The sequence below is a fragment of the Bidens hawaiensis genome, unplaced genomic scaffold (genome assembly GCF_021521415.1).
Source record: "Bidens hawaiensis isolate Kalapana, Puna unplaced genomic scaffold, B.hawaiensis_p1.1 tig00044600_1, whole genome shotgun sequence".
Lineage (NCBI taxonomy): Eukaryota > Viridiplantae > Streptophyta > Magnoliopsida > Asterales > Asteraceae > Bidens > Bidens hawaiensis.
Genome location: NW_027497904.1, coordinates 1 through 7119, shown reverse-complemented (window position 1 = coordinate 7119; position 7119 = coordinate 1). Strand labels below are relative to the sequence as shown.

Genomic DNA, 7119 nt, shown 5'->3' with positions numbered 1-7119 from the left:
GATACTTGGAAACCATAGGGAGGCATTTCCTGCGGGACCAGCTTGCGTACCGCATGTGAGGTCGTCACAACTCTGAGCGTGGTGGGTCCTGCGGGTTTGGTAGGTCGCGGCGCAGACGTCCCTATGGTGAAGTCTGCGGGTTCAACTGCGCAGACGTCCGTTTAGGGAGTCTTGCGTGTTCAACTGCGCAGACGTCTCCTTTTAAGGGAGTCTTGCGGGTCCTAACCACCTCTGCTGGGACCTACCTCTTCAGATATTGTAGAGGATATACTCGTAGCTTTTGATAGGTGGCGGTTTAAGGAGACCTTACCAACCGATGCAGCCAAGAAGGTATGTAGAACGATTTAAAGAATATTAATTTGATGCAGCATTTTTTAATTCTTTTATTTATATAATTCAACTGTGAATGTGTATATGTAGGTTTAATTAATGAGTTCTTACTGCAAAAAATCATGATGAAACTGAAGTCCCAGATCCTCACTATGGTGGACAACAAGGGTTTGAGAAGGTAACCTTTTCCGTACATGTTTTATTTACATTTTATTCATTTCGTTTTGTGGGTCCCAGTTTCGAGGTTCTTGAGAACTTGAAGTGCAAAGAAAAACTAAGAAACAGTACTTAAGTTTTTAATTAAAATTAGTTTTTTGATCATTTTAAAGATCAAAAATGATTATTAACAGTCGTGTGTGGTCTTGCTTAATAAAATGCTTTATAGACTGTTGAGGATGTTGGTTTTTGAAGGGTATTTTAGACATTCCGCTATTCAAAATGTGTTATATGTAATTATTAACAGTCGTGTGTGGGATTGCTTAATAAAATGCTTATTCAATATAATAATTTCGTAAGTACAAGTTTTTTGAGTGTTAGTTTGTTGCAGGTATTGGATTTGCTTGAGGATGCTTTTGAATTTTACTTTTGGAAAGTATTTTGGCTGAAAACAACCATATCTCATGTTCAAAGAACACAATTTTCTCACAATTTAATGTTTGTGCTCATTTCCATTTTCTTTAAGGTTGTATAAATAGGACCCGTCATGGAATATGATTAGTAAACACTTTATCCCGTGTTTCGTGTTTCTAAACTGCTATATAATAAATAAATTGTTACAACTTTTTATAAATTGTAAAAATTCTAAAATCAATAACTAGCTTTTAACCAATATAACATTTCCTAAAATCATTTCATGTTTATTTGATTTTCAAAATTTCATTGACTATTTATTAATATATTTTAAAATAATTTTTTTAACCATGTATCACACGAGCATATAAACTAGTATATAAATATACTAAGATAAGAAACTAAAAGAAGAGAGATGATTAAAAAAAATATATTTTAACGTAATTAAATAGGAAAATATAATAGCAAATTCGTAACTGAATTATCACATTCTTGTTTTGTTTACTAAATTTGCCATTTCTACTTTTATATTCTTTTAGCAATTCAAGTGTCATGTTTTTATATTGTTTACTTGGTACCGCGTACCCGTTCAATATATATTATAAAAAAAGAAAAAAAAAAGTTACAAACGGATACTTTGTAAAACCAAATTCTGATTATAGATTTCCAACTGGCAACAGAAATCATAACTTGACTTAGAAAAAACAATAATAAAAAAAAAATCAAATGGGTGTCTCTTTGCGTATGATTAAAGACAAGTTAACACCTACCTTCCACACCCTTCTACATTACTCTATTGCCACTTTTACCCCCTATCCTTCCAAGTTGTATATATACCCTCACCCACCCCTCATTCAATCTCAACAAAAATCAAATCTTAATTTCATTTCATTTCATTTCATTTCATATACACACACATACATATATATGCAGCTAGTGCCATGAGCAACATTCCAACATCTTTAACAGACTCTTGTTTAACCACTTTTTTACTAGCCATCTCCTCTTCTGATCCTTGGCCTTTCTCTATTCTTTTATAATATTAATATTAATAGTTAGTACGTTTCAATATTCACTTTTGTCTTGTGTTTTTTGATGGACAACAACATGAAGAACATACCCAAAGGATGCATGGCTGTTATGGTTGGCCATGAAGGCCAAGAGCAAAAAAGGTTTATTATTCCTGTAGTTTACCTATACCATCCACTTTTCATGGAGTTATTGAAGGAAGCCGAGGAAGAATACGGTTTTCATCACCGTGGTCCCATCAACATCCCATGTAACGTTCAACAGTTTTCCAACGTTGAAGGCTTGATCAAGAAAGACGATTTCTTCTCGAATCATCACCATCATCACCACCATCATCACCACCATCACCATCACCATCACCACCATATGTGGTGCTTCAAGGCTTGATCTTATGATCATCTATGAAGTTATGTATTTGACTTACTAATGAATTGTTATATATGATTTGTGTTTTAAAGAAAAGAAAGGAGTGTAAGTTGTATGTTTGATGTTTAAGGTTTAATTAAATAATAATATATGTAATTAATTAAAATGAGGAAGGATATGTATTGATGATATTAATGAGAACACATGAATTGAAAATATTGTTGGGTGGATTCAATTGCTTTTGCTTAAGGTGAAGGGTAACGGTGAGGGTCCAAAAATAGGTGGTGGATATGGGAATAATACGTCATAACATGATAAGGAATAGGAACCAACTCCTTGACATTTTGAAAATTCAAATACCTATTAATAAAATAATTTAATATAGTTTTGTTTTGTTTTGTTTTGACGTATGCACAAAGATATCTTTCCATGTTTTAATAAGAATAATAATAATCAAATCTATATATTATATTGAGCAAGATGACATGAAAGCCACAATACAAGTTTCGATTCATGTTATGTCATCATATATAGTTGTCACAAACCTATTCATTTTATTATTATTAATAATAAATTTCGTATTTACATTTAAGTATGTTTAAAATGAAATGTTCTAAGTTGTATTTTGAAATAAAAATAAAAAGAGAGGAGCTAGGTGTAAGTTACTCATTAGTCAATGGAATCCATAGCCTTTATTGCCTTTATTCCATTTATTTTCAAATAAAAATTGATAATGGTATTTGGCTTTGATATGCATCACATAAAAAGCTATTAGTTAAATAAAATTAAAATAGAGTAATAATGATGTTACGTGTAGAATCAATCTTATTACATATGATTATCATTGAATAAGTATATATCTATATATAATAAAAAATATGAAAAGGTAAAGGAAAAGCGTGTTATTAATCGAAATGGTGGGAAAAAGCAAAGCAAGTTGGCATAACATCAAATTCACCCGGAAAAAGAAAAGAAAAGTTGGCATCCCATCAATTGTGGTTGTGATTGTGGTACCTTCAAATATCCTTTGATTCAACCGTCACTAGTAACTACACCACACACTTTTATTTTGAATTTTGGCTTTTACATCAATTTTCCATGATTACAAAATCCTTGGTTGTTCAATTTCAAACTCAATTAGCCTTCCATTTTATTTGGATAACATACTAATTTAAATGTACAAATTAAAGTAGCATAGCTCCGAGATTTCAGATGCCCCTAACGAGATCTATCAAAACAACCCTTATAAATAAAAAGTTTTTCTGAAAAATTGACGATAATTGTGATAGTAATCAACGAAAAAAAGTTGCATGTTCAATATAATCTAGTTGTGTAAATGCTTAAGTTTTAATTTTAATCCAATTATATGAGCCCCGCACCATATAATTGTTAAATAATAAACCACGTCCACTTATAATCTTGCACCTAATGTTTTTTAACCAAAAGACCCATTATCAAACCGGATTTCATATCACACGAATTGCTCTGGGAATTGGATAATGTTATCATAAGTTATACTGACATTTTTTCCCGTTTAAAAAAATGTTCTTGTTTTGATTCTCTCAAACAAAATCAATGTAGTAATTTATACAATTTTGGGTTATGTCAAGATTTATTATTCATTGTTCATGTCTTGGTTATCTAAAACACAAGTCATATTGTAGCTCATATAATTTTGTGTTAAACTGGGTTTCATATATATTATTTCAATATAACTATTACTTATGCGATATTTAAAGAGTAGTAATTTTGAATCTCATCATAGTAGATCCCGACTCGTTGGTTGGGGTTTGTGAAGACAAGTGTGAGTTGAATGGAGGAGTTGAGGAGGTGTGTTTCGGATACGAAAAGTTGGTAAATATCAGCCTGCTTAATGGAAACTTGTGGCTTGGTATGGAGAATGAGCCAAGAATATGATAAGCAAGAGTAGGAGGATTGAGGAGAAGAAGATGTAAAACAATACCTTCTTGTTGATGTTTACAAGTTTCTTTTTGACACAGTGATGCTGTGTTGGGGAGATTTTGTATTTATTTGAGACATTTGTAAAATATCAGAGACGATAGTTAGTGTAGAATATGCTAATAAACTGAGGTATCTTGGACTTGAGTGGATATCATAAGCTATCGGAAAGGTAGCTCCTCCCTAGAAACCATAACTACGATGGGTTGCCCTACAGGGCGAGGTTGTGCTAAACTCGACGAATCATCATGTTCATTGTCGTACACTAATCGCACAATTACACCCTTCAAGTGTTCATCTCTGACGTGATTACTAACCAACTGCATGTATCTGAGGAGAGCTTCGTCATGTCAAAGATTTCTAGGAGCGCTTCAAGCGTTTCTCTGTGACATGATTCATTCTCCATATTAATTTCTTATATGTGTGTGTATGTGTGTTTGTATATGTTAGAATGAGACAAGAAATGATATGTAAACGATTTAATTGAACAGAGATACAGATTAAAAAAACATGAGTTTTTTTTTTAATAAAATAAAATTTAGAGATGATTGATCTCAAAAATTATAAAAATAAAGGATGAAACACCAAATCTAAATTACATAAATAGCTTTGAGGGTGCGTTCGGTTCATATAATTTTCTAAAAGGAATTTGAATAGGAAATGGAATGGATTCTTGGTAAAACTCATAATACGTTTGGTTGATAACATGTTTATGGAAATAGAATTCTCCTCCTCCTACCCCCTCACTTTAGGACTAGCAAACAGGTTGAGTCGGGCGGGTTCAATTTAGGGCCAGAACGGGTCTATTCAAAACAAGTTTACTTTGGTTAGGGTCAGACAACGTCGATTTTAAAACGGGTTACTTTGGTTAGGGTCGGAGCGGGTCGATTCAAAAAGGGTTACTTTGTTATGGGTCGAGACGGGTATCGAGTTGGAAAAGGTTTGGGTTCGGGTCCAGTTCAAAACTCTTTTAGCAAAAAACCTGGCCCCACTTGTAACTCGACCCCGCATATAACCTTTGCTGACACGACACCCATCCCGCCTAGAAACCCGTTAGGCCTAAAATTGTTCTAACCCTGAACTGGCCCCAACTCTACCACCTTCTACCCGAACCAGATTAAACATTCCAACATTTTTCTAACTTTCCTTTTGAAAGTGAAAAGATTGTTGAATTTCAATATGGGATTTCACTGGAATAACATTCCAAATTTCATTTCATTCTCTATCCAAATCAACATTGTCATGTCATGAGATTTTTCTCTTTTTTGCTACATGTTAATCTATTTGAAAAATAGTGATAACATCAAAACAAAGACACGACCTGTTGAACTCCGCTAAGTAATTTAGGCGCTAGAAAACCAAAAGTGTCAAATGCAAAACGTATAAATTTCAATTTTTTTACGAATTTCATGAACCAAACGCTCCTTTTTGTTCGATGAACATATCCATTTAACGATGAATCCGTATTGATGCCTTATTAAGCAGAATTTTTCTGAGATGACTCATTGAACTTACATATTAGAATTCTATATCTATATCAACAATATTCATCTCTTTTCAATAGTATTTGATATATAGGAATAAGAGGTGGTTTAAATGAATCAATATATTATAAGAGAATGAAAAATTGTGATTGGTTGGTCAACAGAATCATTATACAAGTAATCTCATTCAATCAAAACAACTTCATCCCACATTTCTTTTCTTATATTTTACCCTACTCAATAGACAACATCACCTGACAACCACCACCACCTGATTGCCGTCACCGTCGTCCCCACTACATAACGCCATCACTGCCACCACTCACACCACCACTACCATTGTCGTTGTAGCTACCACTAGCACCACCTGACTATCGTCAACACCACCATCACCTGACTATCGCCTCTACCACCTGTTCGCCACCACCACCGCCTAACAACCACCATCACTATCGTCAGTGTCATTTTTTATTTTGTAAAACTTTTATATTTTAGGGTATGCAATTTTATCATTTATATTTCGTTATTACGTTTGCTACCAAACAACTTAAATTAATAATTAATTTCATTCTTATTTATTAACTAAACAAAACATTTACCCATACATTTACCTTATTCCTCGTGGTGACCTTTGACAGACCAAACCGGAAAACTTATCCACGATTCATGTGGTAGGCGTCGTGGTGCTGGTACCTTGAGGCTTCAGTTCAGTCTTAACCGACAGAAAGAAGCATGTTCACCTTCAACTTCACCTCCATCTTCTTCGATAAAATGAATATCTGTATGACACCCACCGTTAAATTAGCCCCCACCGTTCACTTAACTCACAAGCGTCGACTCCTTATCCGCTGCACCCTTCTTCAAGCCACAGACAACACCAATTCCGGTTAGTCTTTCTCTCTCAGGCATTTTCACAAACACCTTATCTGCATCCAAAATGCTCACTTCTCTTTTACAGGAACTTCACTCTTTCCACTCTTCCTTCAAATGGGTATCAGCGACAAAGCCTCCAACGCCCTTTTGGACAATAACCCACCTCTAAAGTCTGCACCTTTCGAATCCATTCGCACCCAAATCCACGCTCTTCAAAATCTTGGAATCAATGGTCCTGTGCTAGCCAAACTCATTCAAAAGAGGCCTGATGTGTTGCTATCTCAAGACATCTATTCCTTGCTTTGTTTCTTACCCATGATCTCAAAGGTGTGATTAATGATGCTCAGCTTGCCCGCCTTCTTACCGCTACAAACCCGAGGTTCTTGTCCGGTTTCGAAGCCAAGGTTCGGTTGTTGCTGGATCTCGGGGTTCCGATAGACCGGCTTTCGCATGTTCTCAACAATGTGAATTTAACCAAGGCTTTGTGCTTGAAGTCTCCTCAAGATAT

The 7119-nt window shown here is 34.5% G+C and overlaps 1 long non-coding RNA gene across 1 annotated transcript; it reads left to right on the top strand.

Moving 5' to 3' along the window:
* The first annotated feature begins 252 nt into the window (after window positions 1–252).
* LOC143595033 (uncharacterized) lies at window positions 253–1143 on the top strand. Its single transcript, XR_013146454.1, has 3 exons — window positions 253–334; window positions 421–508; window positions 878–1143. It is a non-coding gene; the product is annotated as an uncharacterized LOC143595033 (long non-coding RNA).
* The last annotated feature ends 5976 nt before the right edge of the window (window positions 1144–7119 follow it).